The sequence below is a fragment of the Heterocephalus glaber genome, unplaced genomic scaffold (genome assembly GCF_053883595.1).
Source record: "Heterocephalus glaber isolate CG9 unplaced genomic scaffold, H.glaber_assembly_v1.0 deba00001431, whole genome shotgun sequence".
NCBI lineage: Eukaryota > Metazoa > Chordata > Mammalia > Rodentia > Bathyergidae > Heterocephalus > Heterocephalus glaber.
In genome coordinates, this window is record NW_028258295.1 from 2188407 (window position 1) to 2210692 (window position 22286).

Genomic DNA, 22286 nt, shown 5'->3' on the forward strand with positions numbered 1-22286 from the left:
ACCCCCGGCTTCGCCCCGGCTCGCCTCCCGCGCCCCGCTGCCCGCGCCCTCCCGAGGGGCGCGCTCGCCGGCGGCCCCCACTCCTCTCCGGGCGCGGGCGCTGGGCCGGCGCTCGGTTTGGGATCCTTTGCTAAAATAGGGGGCAGGGGCCCGGGTTCGAGTCCCGTCTGGGAGCCCCGGGCCCTGCGGGTGGAGCTAAGCGATCCTAACCGCCGAGCCCGGGGAGGCGGGGCCCTCGGAGCCCTCTACCCGGGACTCCGGCTGGCTTGGGGTCCGCGGGCGGCTGGGAGAGGGCGAGGAACTGCAGGGCTGGAGGCCGGCGCCCCCTGGGCAGCGGCTTCCCGCTCCGGATGTCGCTCTCGGGCTCGGGCTCCCTCCGGGGTAGGAGGCGGGGGCGCGGGGGTGCCGCTGCGCGCTCTTTGATGGGGAGGATGGAACCGGAGAAGCGATTCCTCCGGCGTCCCGGCTTCTTCTCAGTGGTGACGGCAGCGCACAAATCTGTGGGTGCCTGAAAGTAAGGAGAGGGAGCTGTCGCCCTTCCTCCTCCTTACCCCGGGGGGTGGACTAGGTTAGGGCAGAGAGCGCAGGTGGCTCCCGGGCAGCCTGCTGGGAAGAGGCCTGGTGGCCCACGCCAGGCGGCGGCCGGAGTCTTCGGAGGGGCTAAGCGCCCTGCCAAGGGGAAAGCCAGGGCCAGGTGGCCGGGCCTTGGCCTCTGCTTAACCCCTGGCGTGTGTACCCAGGGACACAGGCCTGGAATTCTGGAGGTTGCCACTCCTTTAAGTAACATCGTCACCTGGACAGGAAAGCTGGGCAAACTTTTATCAGAAAGAGCCAAGTAAATGAAACTTCTTTCTTTTCTCCTCTTTTCAGGTGATAACTCTTAAGTCTTCCTTCTCCTGACTGGGTAAATCTTGCCCATTCTTTATTTCCCAAGTCGAGTAACCTCTTCATCAGAGCAGGCTTTTGTGTTTGTCATTCTGCCCAATCTGCTGGGCCCGGTTGGACCCGGATTGGCCACATTTAGGGAAAGGCCACAAGGTAGGCCAATGGGTTCTGCTTCCCGTTGACTTCCAAGCACAGGAGCTCCGGTTCTGGACGCCGGAATCCCGGGAGATGAGTGGCTTCCACAGGGGTGTGTCACCAAGGTGACAGCTGGCTGTGGAAATGGTGCACTTAGCCTCATCCCAGGGATCTGCCTCCCGAAGAGCGGCCAGCGTTAAGGACTGAGTCGCCAAAGTAAGGGAAGACATCCTACACTGAGCTCCTTAGACCTTCACATTTGTTGTCAGTGGACTTTATGGGAAGATCTTTTTCCTGCACAGAGTCCCGAGGCCTGGTCCCGGGTCCTGGCAGGTTAGCACAGTGGTCTCATTTTAGCTTGCTCAGCTCTTGTGTCTTATAATAGGCAGTCTTTTATTCCTGGCAACTTAATGAAGAAGGTACTGTTGCCTATTGTGTGAATTGGGAAACTCTGGCTTAGAGAGATTATTTAACTTGCTTAAGGTCACAGTAGTGAGCAGTGAAACTGGGATTGAAGCAGGGCCAGCCCTCCCATCTAAGGCCAGGATGTAAGGATTGAATGTGAGTAAATGCTCAGAGCAGATCCCAGTGCAAATGGGCCATCAGGAAGTGTCAGCTACTGTGTGAGTCTCCCCACGGCTGCTGTAACAAAGGATTACAGATGGGGAGTTGCTTAAATCAACAGAAGTTTATTCTCACACTTCTAGAGATCAGAAGTCTAAAATCAGTGTCTTTGGGCTGAAATGCAGATGCAGCCAGGTCTTGCTCCCTCTGGAGGATCTCGGGAGAATCCCTTTCATACTTCTAGTTTCTGGGGACTTTGCCTTGGCCACCCCATGACAGTCTCTGCCCTTAGGGTCATGTTATCTCCTCTTAGTCCCTGCCATATCTTCTTCGGCATGGCTCATAGAAGGACACTTGTATCTATCTATTTATTTATTTATTTTTGTTTTTTGAGACAGGGTCTTACTGTGTGGTTCAGGCTGCCATGAACTCACTTTGTAGTCCAGGCTGGCCTCGAACTCACCGCTATTCTCCTGCCTCAGCCTCCCAAGTGCTGGGATTACAGGTGTGCATCACCACACCAGGCTCTAGTACTTTATTTTAAAGCTTATACTTAAAATATAAAAATTGTGCATGCTTATTAATGGTTTGATATGTTTATATACTGTACAATGTTTAAATTAGGCTATATATATATATATATATCTCCCTAAAAACTTATTATTTCTTCTTTTTCTTTTTAGTGTTGGGATTGAATTTAGAGCTTTCACATTGAGCTACTTCCCCAGCATTTTTTTTTTTTTTTTTTTGAGGCAGGGTCTTGCTAAGTTGCCCAGGCTAGGCTTGAACTCAAGGCAATCCTCTTGCCTCAGCCTCCTGAGTGCTGGAATTACAAGTGTGGACCACCATACTTGGCTCACTTATCATTTCTTTATGGAGAATATTTCATAATCCTAACTTTTGGAAATATACAGTACATTATTGTTATCTGTAGCCACACTACTGTGAACTTTTTACTGTGAACACTAGAAATTTTTGCTCCTCACTATAACTCAGTACCCAATGATCAATCTTCCCTCGCCCTCTCTTCCCTATTCTCTGTAGGGAGGCTTGGATAACCACCATTCTACTCCCAACTTCTATGAGATAAAATTTTAGATTCTACAAGTGAGAGAGATCATGTGAAACTTTTCTTTTTGTACCTGGATTATTCCATTTAACACAGTGATCTCTGTTTCTATCTAGGTTGTCAAAAATGGCAGGATTTCATTTTTTTTTTTTTTTTTATGCCCAGGGACTATTCCATTGTGATAGTGAGTGAGCAATTCCAGCCACTCAGAAGGCTGAGGCAGGAGGATTCAAGTTCAAGACCAGCCAGGGCAATTTAGCCAGATCTTGTCTCAAAATAAATAAAAAGGGCTGGGGACTAGCTCAGTGGTAGAGCATTTGCCCAGAATATGTGAGGTCTTGGGTTCAATCCTCAGCACAGTAAAAAGAGAAAAAAAGAATATGTATGCTGTGATTGCACTCTTTTTGGTGTGTGTGTGGTGCTAGAGATTGAACCCAGGGGTACTCTACCACAGAGCTACAGCCCCAGCCCCTTTTTAAATTCTTATTTCGAGTCCCAGGTGAAACTTGAACTTGCGATCCTCCTCCCTCAGCCACCCTCAGTGGTGGGATTATAGGCATGGACACTGTGCCTGCCTACAAAGTCCCGTCGTTGTCTTATAGGGTAACAGTCACACGTTGTAGAGATTAAGATGTGGATATCTTTTAAGGAGTCATCATTTAGCTCATCATAGCTACTATTATTATTCCTAATGCTGACTCTTTACTGAAGAGATAACAGAGAAGGCCTGGGGAGAGGGAGTAAAGCTTTCTGTTTTTTTATTTGTGTGTGTGTGTGTGTATGTGTGTGGCTGTCTGTCTGTCTGTCCTGTGGGGATTGAACCCAGAACCTTCACACTGAGCCACATCCCCAGTCCCTTTTTATTTTTTGAAAAAGCCTCTTAAGTTGCTCAGGCTGGCTTCAATCTTGGGCTCCTACTGCCTCAGCCTCCTGCGTGGCTGACATTACTACTACGGACCGTGGTGCCTGGCTGGGTTTTCTGCTGTTTCGTAAATTCTGCCTGAAGGAGTGTGGATCTCTTGACGGTCACCTGATCCTGCTCAATTCCCTGTGAGGGCTTGAAGCTTCTCTACCTTAACACAGGAGGCTGCTGTGGTTGCCCTTCCCCTTCATAATTTAGCTTGGATCAGGAAGAAGAGAGACCATCTGAGGTTCTAGAGAGCAGACTTTCACTCTGTTTTGGGGTTTTTTCTTGAGACAAGGTCTATTATATACAGTAGTTCAGACTGGCCTTGAGCTTACTGTGTACCTCAGCCTGGGTGTGAACTTGCAAAGATCCTCCTGCCTCAGTCTCCCGAGTCCTGGGATTAAAGGTGTTGTGGAGACTTGAGAAGAAAGACCGCAAGGGCACCAGGCTGTGCTAATGAGAAACTTCTTCTGTAGCCTGGTTGGAGGAACAAGATGAGAACCCACAGCTGGAAAGAGCAGTGTCATCTCTGGGGTCTGGGAAGACGTGGCTGTGACCCTTTGGTAGGAATGAGCCTGCTGCCCCAAGCAGGAGCTTCGAGAGAATGGTGCAGCAGGAGGGACAGCCCATGTTCCCCCGGGGATGTAGCCGGGTCTGATGTGAAGCAGCAGCAAGAAAGGACACTTTGGTCGGCCTGGCTGGGCTGCAAGAGTACAGGCAGGCTGCACGGCCGGGTCCCCTTCTACCCTGTGCAGTGCGGCGCGGTGCGGTGCTGTGCCCTTGGGAAGTCACTCAGGCTGCATGCTGACTGAAGGCATGCGTGTGAAGCACTGGGCAGAGCTGAGAGCTGAGGACGGGCCGGGCACCAGCAGGGTGACCTTCAGGCTGCCCTCCCCCACTCATTATTCCCCTGGAACTGGACGGGGCTTTCTCCGTGGGAACTTCCGTCCCTCTTAGGGCCGCAGAGCACCCGCACATGGGGAAGGGTGGAGAAGCTGCGGTTTCTCGGGGTGCTTGTGTGTAGGGGTGAGGTAAGGGGGTGGTAGGGATGGAAATTTTCAAGGGGCCGAAATGGCCTGTCCTTTCCTTTTCTTTCTATGTTCCTTAGCACTTCCTTTTTCTGAAAGTTCTAAAAATAAAAGTCTAGCTTCCTCAAGGCAAGTGAGGCGGTGGGAAGGAGGAGGAAGAGCGTGGGGCGAAGGCCTGAGGAAGAGGAGGCTTTGGGCCAGGACCGGGCTGTGTGCCGGCACCCAGGAAGGTGGGGTGGGCAGGACTGACTCCTTCTCAGAGCAGCAGTGTCCCCCCTGTGGCTTCTGTGGCCTCGCCTCTGTAAATTGGGGCCAACCATGGGCCTTGAAGTAAGCTGCTGAATCACTGAACCTCGGAGTCTTTGCTGATACAACCCTGACCTGCGTTTTATTTTTATTTTTTGAAGCCGCTTGGGGCTAGAACTTCCTTTGTTGGCAGCAAATGGCTTGCATATGTTTCCTAATGGCAGAGAGATAATAATAATAGTAATAATCTTGGGGGTTGGGGGTGTAGCTCAGTGCTTGCCTAGCAGATGGGAGGCCCCGGCTTCCACCCCCAGGCCCTCACTGTAAAAATAAATACAAATGAAATAATCTTGGGAAGAGACCTGGGAGGGGTCAGATATCCAAAGTTCCAGTTCAGCTGCTGACTGTCATTTGAAGCCTTTATGCCTCCCAGTTGAGGCCTCTTCCTCTTTTCCTTGATCAGCCTCTGTGCTGGGCGGTACCTGTCCTGTTAACTCAGGAGGCTTTGCCAGGGGAGGGGAAAGATGTGGAGACATTAGAACTAGATTTTGGACACGGGGTATTGGGGGCTGCTGGGTTGGACTGGAAGAAAAGCAAGGAGCTGAGAGGTGCTGAGAGATCTGGGAGGATCTAAGTGTACTGCTGAGAATATTTGAACAATGTCTAGTTAAAGAGGAAGACAGGGCCAGAAGGAAAGAGCTGGAATGAGCATCTTGGACTTGGCTTTGGACAGGAAGCAGTGTGAGCTGTGCCCTACTGCCCCAAGATAAAGGTAGCTCAATGCTGGTGCAGAAGGAGCTGAGAAGCAACCTGCAGAGCCCATGAATTAAAGTTTCTCATTTCTTTGGCTTTTTGCATCTTACCTGTGGGTTGCCATTGGATCCTCTGAAAGCCTTGGCCAACCCAGCATCTCTTGACAGGTTGCTGGCTCTTGCCTGGTGGCCGTGACTACTTTCCCAGGAGCCTTGGATAGAAAGAGAAGACAAACACAGGGGCTTCTTGGAGCTGAAGCGCTATTGTCAGTGGGCTGACAAGGAAGTCTGATGTACCTACTGTAACTGTGCACCCCTGCAGCACTCCCACACATTTGGGGATTATTCTGTGATTTAACCTTTGCTCTCATCTGGGCTAACTATCCCTCCTGTTCAACACAACAGTCCTGTGAGGTTAAGCGCACAATGCACACATTGTTTTAAAGATGAGGAGACCTGAAGCTCAGAGGAGTTCAGGGACTTCCACACCATCACAGAGTTGGTACTTGGGGGCCCTGTTGTTGTAAATGCAAGTGCAGGCAAATTTCTCGGCTACACAGGGGTCCTGGTTTATAAACAAAGACCCTGACATGCTGAAGTTTATTGAGGTATAACTTATGTACAATGAACCAGACCTACTAAAAGACTGCTGTATTTAGAGATGGTTGTCCTGGTGCCTACCTATAATCCCAGCACTCTGGGAGGCTGAGGCAGGAGGGTTGCAAGTTCAAGCCCAAGCTGACTGCCTTAGCAAGAACCTGTCTCAAAATAAAAAAAGAACTGGAGATGTAGTTCAGTGTGAAGGCCCTAGGTTCATTCTCCAGTATTGGGGGAAAAAAATGATGTATTTGAACAAATAAATGTACCCACATGATCACCACAGTAAGACACAGCACATCTGTAGCCCCTAAACGTTTTTTTCAAATGTACCTTCAGTCAGTCCCCTCTCTTAACACCAGCCCTGGGAACCTCCTATCTGCTCTTTGTCATTATAGATAAGTATGCATTTTCTAGACTAGCGTATAAGTGGAATCATATGATACATACTCTTGCACCTGGCTGCCTTCCTTAACATAATATTTTTGTTCCATGCTCTGCATGTATCAGTAGCTTGTCTGTTTTGATTGACCTTGAGATATCTGAATGTGCTTTGCTGGTAGCATAATTATAACCCCTTGCACACGGCTTCTATGACAATTCCCCATTATGCCCTGATTTCTAATAATACCTTATGTTTTTAGACTACTCTAGAGATGACAAAGCAGATTCACATACATAATCACGATCAAGTTTTAGTGATAATTTGATGAAGAAATAGGCTCCAAGATTGGCATAGAGATTAGACATCCTGTGTACCTGCTTGCTTAGTACTGGGGATTGAAGCCAGGGGCTTTGCATTGAGCTATATCCCCAGCCCTCGTTAAGGTGCCCAGGTTGGGCTTGAACTTTCAAACTTCCTGCCTCAGCCTCCCGAACTGCTGGGAGATCAGACATGTGCCACCATGCCAACCGAATATTCTGCCTTAATGCCTCAGTCCCCTGGTTTTTATCTCCACCTTGCCCTCGTCCTCAGCCTTCTCTAGCTCCAGTTGCCTATGGATCATAATTCTCGAGCTAGAAGCTTTCCCTTTCAGAGAGGCAGCAAGCCTAGAGAGTTCTGTGTCTTCTGCCAGGCCTGCTTCAGCTGACGAGGCCCTGTCAGTATGGTCTCCAACTATGCCAACAGGTGTCTGTGCAGGAGGGGGCTGTCCTTACATGGAGTGACCCTCTTAAGCCCCTGTCCCTCCTGTCCTGATCCACAGAAGTATGAACTTGTGGAAGCTGTTCAGGCAGCCTGGTTTTGAGTCCTAACTCTGCCCCTTACCTGCTGGGTGAGCTGGGGCAAATTGCTGAACATAACAAGCTAGTTTTCCTGCCTATTGTATTGTATTGTATTGTATTGTATTGTATTGTATTGTATTTGAGACAAGGTTGCTATATTGCCCAGGCTGGTCATGAATGCTACTCAAGGGATCCTCATGGTTCAGCCTCCTATGTAACTGGACTCTGTCTTTAAAATCCTGACAGTAACAAAGTCTATCTCAAAGCACGGTTGTGAAGATTAAGGGGCCAGTTGATGCAAACAGTTGGAATGCTCAAAGTTCTACTGCCACTCAAGTGGTGAGGTTATTCTGCACAGCTCCTTGGTTGCCCTCTGTGGGGCAGATGCCAACAGATGCTTTTTCCCTCAGTGCTGTGCTCCACTCCCATGTGCCTCTTTCTCTCCAAAGGCCCTTGAGCAGGTGCCAGGCCCAAGCAAAAGCAGACCCAGAATTGCCCGAGCTGCTGACTATAATAAATAGCCAGGCTTAGGGATTCAAAGGGTACCATATGGCTGTCATCTGACTACTCTCAATGGAATCAGACGAAGGCCTGGGGAATTGAGAAAGACAGACAGAGAGACAGATAGAGAGACAGAGACAGAGGCACAGTCAAGAAAAGATCCTCTCTGCCCTGTGCCGGGCACAGCCCCAAGCAAAATGAAGACTCAGTGCCAGGAGGACGGTGCCTATGGTCCTCATCAGGCCTGAAAGCCCTGGCTTCTTGGCTGGAATATTCTCCCAGGGACACTGGGGATTTGCCCAAAGGCTTCTGGAAGAATCTCTGGTTGAGCAAATAGACTCAACAATGGCCAGAGTTCTCTGGACCCTCTCGGGCTCATGGTCCATAAGGGCGATCCCCTTTCTCCTTCCACCTCAGTCACCTCCTCTTTTCCTTGTGGCCCTAGAGTCGGGGTCTTTGCCATCTGCTGTTTATGAGGAGGAGGTGGAAGGTGTGGTGTCCCGGATGAACACTCGTGTCTGAGCTTTGACCGTGGGCTCGTCGTCCTGCTACATTCCGAGCAGACCCCAGAGGAAGAAACAATGTCAAGTGTCACCAGGCCACACTCTGAGGTCAACCGCTTGCTCCAGCTGGCTGCAGCTCTTCCCTGTGGCCTCTGAGCAGCAGGCGTATGTTTTCTGAGCTTTACAGAAAATGTCCAGAGGCTCCGGATTCCGCCACACTTATATGGGTGTGCATGATAAATGCAAGCGAGGTTTTCCTTTCTTTCAGACACTGGTGTTGTGCTCTCACTCTTCGGGCTATTTGGACTCACATCTTCTACCTTCCTAGGTCTCAGTGATTCCAACTATAAAGTGGGTTGAAGTCAACACAGTCTAAGATCCTTTGCAGTCACCATGGTGACTCCAGGTTGACCTGGCAAGTGGTTTTGAACAGTGGGAGAATATCGTCACTGCTTCATGTTTGCTTTTCTGTCCCAGACCATTGTGCTTTTATGCCTCTATTTTGCTTTCCATGGTGCTTTATTGTTAAACTCTTTTTCCTTTAAAGAAAACTCTCCAGGACTGTTGATACTCTAGAGAGTAAATAAATGGGAAGAAAAAGATATGAGGCAGTTACAACGGTGGGGCGTCTTCAAACTAGTATGCATTAGAATCATTTGCAAAGTGGTACATAATGGGTTTTCTTTCAAAACATAGCCAAAGTGCTGGTTAAATAGGAAAGAAGGTTTGAACCTTGAGCCCAGCACGTGGAATAAATAAGTTTGCTCCTGGACACCTTTTTGATTAAAGGGACATCTTCCCTTCCGCAGAGTCACCCGCCATTTGTGTAACACTTCCGGTCATGTTCTCGGGGGGAGCATAAACCCCCGTGTACATAAAGCAACCAACCATGGCAGTGAACTGCCGAAGCCCAGGGCTCTTCCCCCCAGAGTGGGAAGCTGAGGAAACACCACAGGGACAGGGAAGCTCGCAGCAGCCCGTAAAATGCCAAGGGGATGCCTGTGGCACAGATGGCAGAGGCTGCCCAGGGTTCTGATTTCTTTCAGGTTTTGTTGAAGGATCCTTCTCCGTGAACCAGGTAGCAGAGTTGTTTAGAATCCTACTTTGGTGTTGACTGTGCCCCATTCACAAATATTTACACACTGGCTCCGTAAATGTTTATTCTTTTGGTCTGGGAGGGAAGCTCTGTGAGAGTAGGCAAGGTATCTGTCTCCGGGACTACTTGTGTGCCGTCACATACACAACCACTCTGCTCCTAGAGTGCTGGCCAGGGGCACCAGTCTCAGTGCCTAACCAGCTTCTCCTGGCAGTGCCCGGAGTCCCATCCTTTCTCTTATTGACCCTTGAGATTTTACCCATCTTGGAGAACTAGTTCTGCCTTAACACGTGTGGTTTCTCTTCCTTTCTCTTTGCTTTCCCTTCCTCTCTTTTTTACTTTTCTCTCTTCTACCTCAAGCCTTATTAAACCTCCCATGTGAAGCAAGCCAGGAAGAAAGATTATCCCTGCCTTACCTCTGATGATTCTCAGTGAGCTGCCCAGAGCCCTTAGGCACCTTATTCCAGAGAGCTTCGATGAGTAATGCCATTCTTCTTTTTTAAGTGTATGGACACCACACTGCAAATTCCCAGGCAACTATTATGTGTTGATATAAAGGAAATGGGAGTACAAAACCAATTAGATATAGTCTCTGCCCTTGGGGAACTACAAATCTAGTTTGGAAGACAAAATATTATGATCAAGGGCATAGATACAATTCAAGAGATAGAAGATGATCTTTGTGAGGAGTGTAAACTAACTAGACAAAGAGCAGCAAATTAAATTTGCAGTGCACATGTGACCAGAGCAGTGCTTTTCTTGAGTTTGAGAGGGAGGTGTTTGGAAATGCCAGCTCAAATGACTTAGTACAGGCTGAGCATCCTTAATCTGAAATTCAGATTTTGGAGGACTCCTGTACTTGGAAGGTTTGTGGTTACTGTGGTGGCCATGGCCTCTGGACTGGGATGATCCACATTCCCAGTGGAGGCTAAAACATGGCCAGTATGGTCATAGAAGTTGGACTGCCCACTGCTACTGGAAGATCTGCAGTCTGTTGTTATGTTTTACAAGCCATGAAGCATATGGAGCCTCAAGAATAAGTTTCTCAAAGTCTACCCAAATCTGCCTTTGGTGGTAGCTATTACACAGGCAAACTTAAACCCAAAGTGACAAAATAGGAAGTAGCATCAATGCTAGGTGTAAGCCCTACTGCCAATAAAAGAAACATAAGAGATGCTCATTGATAAATTATGTTCTTAAATGATCCAGACAAAGAAGGATCTCCTTACATAGCCAGAATCAGTGAAGCTAAAGATATACTACTGGAAGGTCAAGCTAAAAAATGAAGTAGATGTGTCATAAATGTTAAGCTCATATTAGCTTATGTATGTGAGTACCAGCTTTTTATAATAAAATGTCCCAGAGCTACAACTTTTAAATAATGAAAAAGAAAATTCAAAATGTTCCAACTTTGAGCACTGGCATAGTGCTACAAGTGGAAAATTCCACACCTGACTTCCTGTGACAGGTAGCAGTCAAAATTTAGGCCCACTAAAAACATGGTATAATGTTATCTGCAAGCTATCACATATAAGGCATATACAAAACAGATAAATCTTGTGTTTCATTTTAGGTTGTCTCCCCAAATAAATTCATTATATATATGCAAATATTCCAAAATCCAAAAAAAATACTTCTAGTGCAAAGCATTTCTGGACTTAGGATACTTGGTCTAACCTACAAGTATAAGATACTGCTTGGAAAAGATCACTAAAGGTAGAATCCCAGAACTGTGTAGCTAGAATTGGTAGTAGAATTTAGCTAGTGTTTTTCTCCGAGTACTAGGTGTCGAACCCAGGGCATTCTACCACTGAGGTACATCCCCAGCTCCTTTTGTCTTTTTTATTTTGAGACAGGATCTCACTAAGTTTCCCCAGGTGAGCTTGAACCTGCCTCAGTCTCCCATATAGTTGGGGTCACAGGTGTGGGCCACCTGAGGCTTCCTGTTTTTTAAATGTAAGTAAAATGAGAACAGCAAATAAAATAACAGTCTTTCAAGATCCAACAGCTAGTCTGTGACAGAACCAAAGTGAGGGCCCAATGTGGACCATGATTTCTTTATTTCCATGTCACATTACCTCCCTGAGTTCAGGATCCAAGAAATAGATTTGTATCGAGGTTTGGCTCTGTTTTCTGGAGCCCAGGGCTGATTTATTTTCTATCTAGCCCTTCTCTATTTTTTCTGTCTTTTCTTTTTCTTCCTTCCTATTCTTAGTCACTCATCCACCAAGGTAAGAACCAAGTTATAGTCAGCCGTGGGAGAAAGAAAATTGACTTTCAAGATGAAAGCCCAGGTTCAAATCCTGGCTCTCTCACTTTCTGAAGATGTGGTCTGAGCAAGTTGTTTCTATAGGCTGGATGAATCAAAATGAGGCAATGGATATATGACTTAAAAAATCACAGAAAACCAAGCACATGTAAACGGAAACTACTATCAGCAGTGGGCCCTGGTACTTTGGGGCACTCCTAGGGGCCCATGAGCTGTTGGTTTTGTGTGGTGCTCAGTGGCCCACAACAAGCTCTGCAGGGCCACTTGAGAAGTCTGTTGCACTAAACTTTCTGGATGCTTAAAATTTTACTTCATCTCTTTTGGGAAGTAGGGACATGAATCATAAGGAGTTAGCAAGTGGCTTTTGTGAAAATATGAGGGGTTTTGTGAAATGCAGCAAAAATGGCCAAAGGCATGTGTAAGTCATCTATTGGTGATATAACAAACTGTTCAAATTCAGTGGCATAAAACAATTCAAACTCAGTTTGGGAGTCAGAAATCCAAAATGGGGTATGATAGGCTAAAGTCCAGGCATTGGCAGAGCTGTGTTGTCTGCAGGCGCTAGCAGAGATTGTTTCCTTGGGTTTTCCCATGTCTGGAGTCTGCCTGCATTCTTTGGCTAGTGGCCCCATCCTCCACCTTCCAAGCACATCACTCTGACCTTGCCTCTGTGATTACATCTCCTCTCTGTCTGATGCCTGCTTCACTTTTTCCCTTATTAGAACCCTTTTGACTGTATCTCCCCAGCTCAAGAGCCTGCACTTAACCACATCTGCAAAATCCCTTCTGTCACACAGGACAGTGTACTCAGGTTTGGGGATGAGCAGCACATGGACAGCCTCGGCAGGCCATTATTCTGCCAACTGCAGCAGATGTGTGTAAACACTTGGTCTGTGTTTCTCCCCAGTCTGTGACACTTCTTAAAACGAGAGTCCTACTTAAGAAGAGAGTGGCTTTGCCACCTGCTGCGCAAGGGCAAGGACCCGAGTTCGATCCCCGGTACCAAAAAAAAAAAAAAGAAGAGATTGGCATCATTTACCTTTCTTAGCACTAACTCCTTTGTTTTCTCCTGGCCCCAATCATTCACAACTCAAATACCCAACCTGTGCATTAACCTTCACTGAGAGTCTACTATGTGCTAGACAATATGTTAAATACTTGACTTGTATATTTTTTTGTTTATTCTTCATAACAATCCCACGAGATATTAACAATTACTAATCCCATTTTACAGATGTGAAAACTGAAGCACAAGAGATTTTTAACTTTTACATCACACAGCAAGCAAGTAGTGGAGCCAGCTTGCAAACCTCAGGCTGTCTTACTCCAGAATCAGAGTTCTGAACCTGTACCCACAGCATTGACATGTCGCTAGGGTTCAGTGAAGTTTGATGATAACAGAAGGAAGGAAAGTTGAGGTCCAAAGAAATGATGAGATATTCCTAGATTACACAAAACTGGGATTAAGAGGGCAACCTGATTTGCCCCTTGGACTGAGTGATGTGGTTGGCTGAGTGGCAGCAATGCTATCGCCCATTGTGGAAGCATGTTAGTATGTGACAGTGTGTCTCAGGGCGAGTGTGTGCCTCTGCGTGCACTACCCATCTCAACCCCCACCTGTGGGAAGACAGGCATGGGGTTGTACTCCGAAGTCATAAATCACTAGGTCCCTGGTTCTTACCCTAGCTTCTACCCACTGCTTCAGGAGAACCACCCCGGTGGAATCCGGAAGCTCCTATTCCTATGGCCTCAATGAGGGGCTCCATTAGCCGAGTGCATAGTTTATCTGGAACTCGAGTTTGTGGTCAGAATGATGTGTGGTCAAATTCCTTCTCCCCTTTAGGCAACACAAAACCTTTCTAAGCCTCAGTCTTCCTGTCTTTTAAATAAAGGTAGTGATATCTGCTTCGAGGAATTGTTACAAGGATTACACAACATAATGCCCATAAAAACAGCCTATGTGTAAGCACATAATAAATGGCAGAAGGTCATGATCTTTGGAATCAGCGTTCAGCGAGTGAAGAAGGGGCTCTGACTGTAAGTTAATAACCAACCCTTACATGTCTTTGGCAAGATTGTCTTTCTAAGTTCCTTGCCAACCTCTTTAAGACCTGGGGCCTGAGGATAATTAAACAGCACTCAGTTCATCTGATCATCATTCTGGGCAGGGGCCGGGAGATGAGAGGAGCTGGTTGAGGAATGTGGAATGGCTCGATTTCTCAGTGCACAATTGAAGCTACCACAGTCCTGCCCTATGCCTGGTTCCCTAAGTGCACAGAGCTGTTGCTCCCTCTGTATCAAGAAGAAGCTATGACAATGGCAAAAGGCCCTGTGGGAGCCAGCTTGTAGGTAGGTCTTAAAAATCAGCTGATCCATCAAGATGAGCTTCCTGGAGCCCTGAAGCAGCTTTGATGCATCACCATCAAAGAGAATGTGTGACATTCTTACCTCGCTCCAAAAGTAAGATCACAGGCTGAGAGACAGGTGTCCCCCTGCATTCTGACTGCTTCAGGCACCAAGCTCTTCGGCATCACTTCATCCATCAAGCCTCTGTGGGAGGCGGTGAGTGTGGCTTTTTCTGGCCAGCAGCTGCCAGCTCTGCTGTGAGTGGTGGAGCAGGAGATGGGCGTGTGCAGGAGGAGGGCTGGACAGCAGTAAAACTCCTTTCACAAGATGGCCTGTGTCAGCCCTGAGGGGTAAGGGCTTCTGAGTGGCTGACTGTCGGGGTGGGGGGTGGAGGGGGTGGGGGGCGGTTGTTGAGTAAACAGAGAAGGTTGCTTTTTTTGCTAGGCAGCTGGCTTTGAGGATATGGAGGATGAAATCTCTGTGTGAAGTTTGCCTTGTTTTTTGTTTGACTTTTATGAATTTTTCCTTTCCATCTTTTCCAGTCTGGGCAACTAGCCTCTGCTTTGGGGAGTTGTCCTGGGAAACAGTAACATGGGGCTGTATATGTCTAGCTGGGAAAGATAATGAAGATGTTGAGTCAGGGGAGAAGGAGGGTCCAAAAAATTTGCCAAGCAATGGCTGTGCCAGGTACCCAGGAATTTGCTAAGTTCTGGAGTTACAGGGAGGAGTCATACCCTGAGACTGACCACAAGCAGGTCCCAACCTTTGGGGAAGACAAAGTCAGGCACAATGAGGGGAGATCCAGAGGGATGGAGCGGGTCTCCCCTTTAATATCTGAATGGCTGTCATGAGAGAACGGGACACTTATTTTGTTAACTTCAGTGGGTGGATATAACTGCTGGGGGAAGAATCAGATTTCAGTTCATGAGGAAAAGCAACTTGGAGACCTGTGGCCCAACAACACCAGCTCTGCTGCCTCCTGTGTTCTCACTCTGGTTGTGAGTATGGCTGAGATTTGGAGCAGCCTCCCCAGAAAGAACCCAAGCTGTACTTTGGAGTCAGGAGGATGGCAAAGTCTCTGGGGAGTGGCCTGGGCCAGCCTAGGATCTGAGACCTGCAAGGAGACACAGCGTCTGATGGTGTCCACAGCGACTGATGGTGTCCTCTAAAGATATGTTTCTGGGTAGCTGCTTCTTTTTTTTTTTTTTGGTACCAGGGATGGAACTCGAATCCTTGTGCTTGTGAGGCAGGCGGCAGAACTACTGAGCTAAATCCCCCACCCTGGGTAGCTGCTTCTTTTATGTGCATGAATCCCAGTCCCAGGGCTGGTTAGGACTGGATAATCCATACACAAGGGCTGGAGCGATGTGTAGTGATGAGCCCACGGGAGCCAGTGAGGACTTCAGGAGAGGCCAGTTCTGAGCATTCACTCTCTGGACATGTCCTCACCACTGTGTCCAGACGCTGGGCACTGGGCCCAGGGAGTAAGTGAGACCAGCATTTAGGGGTGGGGTGTGGGGATGGGTAGAGAGAGAGGCTCATAGAGACAGCAGTGGAAAAGATGGCAAGCAAGTCCAGAGTAACCAAGCCAGGGCACAACAGCCACCCTAAGGAGGAAGAAAAAGAACTGTCAAGCTGGAGAAAAGGGGAATGCAGGCTCTTGAGGCTCCAAGGATGGCTTTGAATTTGTAATAAGTCAGAAGTGACATTTCCACCAATAAGAGCAATAGCTCTAGGCCAGTCTTTAGCTCTGTAAGGTAGAAATCCAGAAGGGTGACAGTCTTTCTTTTGTCACTGCAATTTCTGAGAATGTGGAAAACATATATACTGCACCAGTTTTTTGTTTTGTTTTGTTTTGCTTTGTTTTGTTTTCTGTTAAAGAGCCTGAGGCTGTGTCCTTGTTTGGTCCTCTTGGCTCTGGAATTGTTTTTCTATAGAGGGACTTTTCATCTTTCAAAAGGAAAGATTGCATTAAAGAAGGCTGCATCTGTGTCTTCAGCCATCTCAGCTTACTGCTGCCCTCCTAACTCCCAAGCGAGCAGAGTAGAGGATCATTTGAGAGCTGCATACCAAGGGTTCAGCATGCCTCTGTCCTCTTTCCACTAATTTCCCGCTAGTAGGGTTTTGTTATTCATTGCACATTTATTGGGTGTGTATTGTACACGGATTAAAAGAAACAAATACAAATAAAGAATGGCCTTTTGCTGCACTGGCACTCTCAACCTGTAAGGAAAAAGCAGAAAAAAAAGGAAAGAAAGAAAATTAAATAATTAAAAAATATATATATAGAGAGAGAGAGAGAGAGAGAAGTAAACAGAAAAGTATATTGTACTTGCAGGTGCCCAGACCGGAACGTAGTAGATAGTGCTCTAGAATCTCACAGCAGCCAGTGAACTGGAACTCCCCCAAGAGTCTTTGGTTCCTCCACAGAGCTGAAAGTGAATTTTGTATTAGGTCCCCAAAGGTGTCAGAGGTAAATGCTATTCGATCCATCTTTTTTGTGTCTGATGCTGGGCATTGAACCCAGAGCCTTCTGCATGCTAAGCACCCCAGCCACATCCCCAGCCCCACTGAAACATCTTTTATGCACAGTCACTACCCTTAGCACCTTACAAACTGCCCCACTAGCCTTCACACTGCAAACCTAGGCAATGAGTGTTAATAAATCTATTTACAAATGAAGAAAAGGAGGCTTCAAAAGGTTATTACACAGGCGTCATGAATTGGGCCCGGCGCTGGCTCCTTATCTGAGTTTTCCTGACTCCAAAGGCCTTTTCATCAGACCTAGGATGAGGGCACCTTGGTTTCTGCTTTGCTGGTTTATTTTTGTTCCTTAATCACAGCTTTAAACTCACACACTGAGCTCTAGCGCCCCAACTGCCAAATAAACGTTCCTGGTAATGCAGCCAGCTGCTGTTTCCTGTGTTTAGAAACCACACTGCAGGGAAGTGTTTTAAGAGTTGTACTGAGTGTTGTGTCTGCCCCTCTGCGAGAATGTGTGGATGCTGCTTCAGAGAAAGAGGAAGTTAACGTGAATGCTCAGTGTTTGGTGGCGGTTCCCATTTGCTGGGGATCTGTAGAGGTGCTGGTACATCGAGGGCTGAGATCAGAGTCTTTCCTCTGTTTGTTCTGAGACCACGTGGTCTGTGAAATTGATGGACTATGAGGTCAGAGTTCTAGCACCAGGTCAAGCACTGATCCACCCTTGACTAGGGCTGAGACAGTTTATGTCTGTCTTGCCCATCTGTGCCATTTACTTCTCTAAAGGTGCAAGGCGCTCCTCTGGCCAGGCAAGCGCAGTGTAGGTCCTTGAGCCCCTGAAATAAAACAGGGTGCCTCCTGGCCCACCATATCCTTGGGATGAGGAAAGGGGCAGACATTTAAGTGGTGGTCATGTACCGGGAGTTACATGCTGACAGAGGGGCATTTTCCTCCACTTTTCAAAAGACCACCTTGGGACAGCAGGGAATTTGGAATTTCTTAAAGAAGTAGAGACCGGCAACGAGAGCTTACATTTGTTGTGGACCTGTTATGAGTTATTTTACACTTCTCAATCCTGAGAAAAGTAGTAAGTAGTATTTCCATTTTACAAATGAGAAAAGCAGGTCATTGGATTTGGAAGTGACTCAGTGTGCTTGGATTTGGCTAACTTTAAAGCCCGTTGCTTTTCCCCCAACCCCAGCAGGCCTTTGAAGATTTAATTTTAGTGTTAAAATAGCAACATGCTAAATTCCTCTGCTATTGAACTGTCTTCTTTTTCTGAGGCTCCCTCCTGGTTTCTGGGGTTTCTGGGGATGGCTGCCATCAGGGATCCATCACAGCCTGCTGCCCCTTGCCTTTCCAGTTCCTTCTCCCTCTTCCCCATGCACCCTACACCTTTGGTGTAGCTTGCTACTTTTGACTTTTCCGGACCCTTCATTTTCAGCACCTCAAATTGTTAGTGAATCAATAAATATCTTCTTTGTGGTTGCATTTGTCTTTCTTAGGTGAGATCTTATCCATCCTTTTCAAATAATTTCTCTTTTGAGAAAATTTCTCAGGTTTCACTATTCATGTCTCACATCTGTACCTGCCTCTCTCTGCTCCCAGCTCCAGGAAGAAAGTTTGTGCTTGCACCCATGAGGCTGAGCACTGCCCAGCCCATTGTATGCCCCTTGGCAGAAGCACTTCTCCATCACATCATCACAGTTGGGTCACATCAGTTTCCTGCAACTCCTGAGAGCAATGTCTTAGAGTTTTTTATTTCCCTAGCATTTTGCATGGTGCCTAGTCCATAGTAAGCACTGACTACTCATTTACCCCTCTATTAACATTTTATTAATGTTTATTACTCATGCGCTGTATACCAGGGTGAGCCAAACCCAGCTTGCCTTTGTGTTCGTGAGTTTAAGAAAAGTTTTGTTCTTTTCTTTTCTTTTTACAGTGTTAGGGTTTGAACGCAGGGTATTATTCATGCTAGCCAAGAGCTCACCCACTGAGCTACACCCCCAACCCTTACCAAAATTTCATTGGAGGAAATTGAAACAAATTCACTCACCTGTGAAAGAAGGCTACTATCTTGGTCAGCTTGGACTGTTAAAACAAAATGCCACAGACCGAGGGCTTAACCAACAGACATTTTCTAACTGTTCTGTAGCCTGCCACCTTCTCACTGTGTGCTTAGGTGGAGGGGTGCAGGGCCAAGCTCTGGCCTCTTAATACTGCCATGAGGACCCCACCCTCATAACACTATAAACATAATTACGGCGCAGAGGCCCTCTCTGCAAATACCACTGCATGGAGGAGTAGGGCTTTTTAGTCTTTGAATTTTATTTTTTTTGAAACAAGATCTCACTATGTAGTTCAGGCTGGTCTTGAACTCACTGTGTAGCCCAGACTAGCCTTGAATTCGTGGCAATCCTTCTGCCTCAGCCTCCAGAGAGCTGGGATTGCAGGCATGAGCCACCACGCCCAGCTTAGTCCTTGAATTTTAAAGGGACCCAATTCAGTTCACTCCGTAGCAGCCACGGGTGACCATCTAGAGAATACTTAAGTGCACTTAGTGGTAGGAATTTGAAGTCAGGAGGGGAAGAAGTGCGGTGGTGGGAAGAAGGCCGTATTGAGCAAGGGCGTATATTTCAGGGCTGGCCGCAGCTTCCTCCACACGCGCAGCCCCAGCCTGCCCCGGCCCTCGCTAGCTGGGGGACCGCGAAGCAGACGCTTGCTCTTCTTCCCACGGTGGCTGCACTCAGCCTGCGTTTGTCTGGCTGACCTACATTCCTCTGGACCCAGGTGACCAATAAGGAAATGGAAACCACAGAAGCAAGAGGAAAATGGCACAGCTGGGGGAGTGGCTGTGGCAAAGGTGGAATCTGATTCCCAGGTCTCCTCACTGTCCACTTCTCAACGCCGGCGTGGGCACGTGACTCACAGGCTGGGTGATGGCTCAGCAGCAGCTCCGCCTCCGCTTACAGGACTTGCTGTCTGAAGGCCGACAGGTGCTTTCCAGAGGGGTCTAACCCCTCGGCTTGGGAGTGACCTCCCACCAGTAGCCGACGGTGGAGGGCGCTGCTGTTCCCAAACTGAGCGTCAGAGTATATAGGCTGAATTGTCGTATGTTTGAAGAGTAGTGTAAGGGATTCCTCCATCAGGCCGGGCAGAGTATCCATTTCTGAACGTGGCTGGGCCTGGGGAAAAGAAACCACACACCAAGACTCAAAGTGTGGTTTCTGCTCTTGGAGTTTTGTTTGATTTGCTGAGCAGTGCTGGACAATTCATTTGTTCCATTACGAAGAACATACATTATCCCCCCATGGTATCTTAAGAACTGCACTTGGTGAATGGGCGGGTGGGAATAAAGGCACCTCTGCATCTTACCCATACAATTCAGGTGGTCAAGAGGGCCTAAGAGACCTCAGGAGAGGCTGCTTAACCCACTTTAGGACTCCAGGAAGGCTCCTTTCACAGGAGGTGCCTTGTGAGCTGGGCTTGGAAGAACAGAAGTTGGAGAGTTGAACGTAGTGGATGGGTGGCCAGAAGAGGGGAGTCGGAGCAGGGAGTCAGTGTAGAAAGGCGCAGTGGGTGAGAAATCTGCACACGGGGTGTGCTTTGGGGTTTGTGCAGAGATTCATGGTGGGGAGTGAAGAGGGGAGACTGGTGCCTGTACACTGTACTCAGGAGGCATATTTATCTTGAAGGCTGTTTAAAGGTACCAAAGGATACTGAGCAAGTTCACGGTATAACCAGATCTACATGAGAGCGCCTAGACCTGCCACTAAGGCGTGGTCCTCACATCAGCAGCTTTGGTACCTCCAGGGAGCTTATTAGAAATGCAGAGTCTCACTGCACCCCAAATCTACTACATTAGAATCTGCATTTTAATAAGCTCCCTAGGTGATTGCTGTGTACAGTGAACCCTTTGTGTCTGAAGGCTCCTCATCCATGGATTCAACCAACTGTGGACCAAAAATACTTGCGGGGGGAGCTTTTTTCTTGTCATTATTCTCTACAGTACAGCAGCTACTGACACCCATTTGCATTGTATTAGGTATATAAGTGCTATAGAGATGATTTGAAGTATCTGGGAAGATGTGCATATTTTATATGAGACATGCACCTGTGGATTTTGATATCTTCAGGGCGTCCTGGAAACCATCTCTTCCAAATATGAAGGGACAACTGTACCTTAAAGTTTGAGACACCTTGGCCAAAAGCAAAAGTCAGCAAACTTTGCAAAGAATAAAGAGTAAATATTTTAGGCTCTGTGGAGCAGGTGGTCTCCGTGATGGGCAGTCAGCTCTGCTGCTATAAGTGAAAAGAAGAGGATAGGTAGTGAGCATGGCTGTGCTCCAGTGGAAGGTCATTTACAGACACTGAAGTTGGTTTGTGATTTTCTTGTTGTTTTGAGACAAGGTCTTCCTACATAACCCAGGCTAGTGAACTCAAGGTGATCCTCCCGCCTCAGCCTCCTGAGTGCTGGGATTGCAGGTGTGTACCAACAAGCCTGGGAGAAAGTTGATTTCATATACATTTCATGTATCACAAACTTTTAGGGTTCTTTTGATTTCTAAAAACCATTTAAAAGTGTGAAAACCATTCTTAGCTCCTAGGTCATTCAAAAGTGGGTGGTGGGGTGTTGGGCATGGGCTACCCTTGACCTACAGGTTCCAGATCCTCAGCTTCCACATAATACCTCTTGACCTATGTGCTTCAGAGAGTTATTGTAAAAATCACATGAGCTGGGAAGGACATTTGGGCAAGTTCATAGTTTTCAGATGAGGAAATGGAAGAACAGAATGGGAACATGAATTGCTTGAGGTAATAGAACTGTTCCAGTTAAGACTCAGAACAGGCCTGCACAGTTCCAAGCAAGTTCTGTTCTGTCCCGTTTATATCTGATTTAAAAGGAGCACTACAGCCTTACCCATCTCCTCCTGCAAAAAGAATGCTTAAAAGGTGAATTAACTTTATTTCTGATTCATTACAAATGGTTAGTTAAGGTTTTTTTTTTTTTAATGTCAAAGCTGTTTTATCAGTGTTGTAAAAAAAAAAAAAAAAAGAGTTATAAAAAATTTGGGCCAGGGATATAGCTCAGTGGTTTCGCCACCCGCTGAGCAAGCGCAAGGACCCAAGTTTGATCGCCGGTACCAAAAAAAAAAAAAAAGAATTATCAGTGCTGTGATCAGCTCGTTCTGAGAAAATATATCATGCAGCGCAGGACCTGAAATAAGATATTAAAGGTCTTTTACTTAGAAAAGTAAAAGGTAATGTATTATTCCCATAGAAAATAGTCTGGCTAGAAGCTATTTAATTTATATCTATCTATCTATTTATTTATTTATTTTTGAACCTGAGGAAATATTAAAAATTAAAAATAGTAGTAAACCTGAAGGTACAGATATGGCTCAGCAGCAAAGTGACTTCCTGACACTCAATGGCCCTGGATTTGATACTCAGTCAAAGTAATCAATGAATTATTTATTAATTTAAAAGTATAAGAAAATGAATCAAGTGTTCCACTTATTTTTTATCCAAAATTATAGAATGCCTGAGTGATTCTTCTTATAGCAAAATCGAAGACATTATTTTTAAAAATTCACCAAAAATTCCACACCCTCCATGAATATAGATTCCCCCACTACTAGCTCTTCTTTCTCTGTTCCAGCTCTGAAAGGAGGTCTTCGTG

The 22286-nt window shown here is 47.0% G+C and overlaps 1 protein-coding gene and 1 pseudogene across 5 annotated transcripts in view; both read left to right on the forward strand.

The window, feature by feature from the left end:
• Ubash3b (ubiquitin associated and SH3 domain containing B) overlaps positions 1–22286 on the forward strand; it is a 158196-nt gene that overhangs the window by 435 nt on the left and 135475 nt on the right. The gene's annotated exons all lie outside the window — the stretch shown is intronic.
• LOC147827804 (mitochondrial import inner membrane translocase subunit TIM14 pseudogene) overlaps positions 1–22286 on the forward strand; it is a 53963-nt pseudogene continuing 31677 nt past the window's right edge. Inside the window, exon 1 of the transcript XR_015451777.1 lies at positions 1–22286. This exon is cut by the window's right edge and continues 31677 nt beyond it. The product of XR_015451777.1 is annotated as a mitochondrial import inner membrane translocase subunit TIM14 pseudogene (transcript).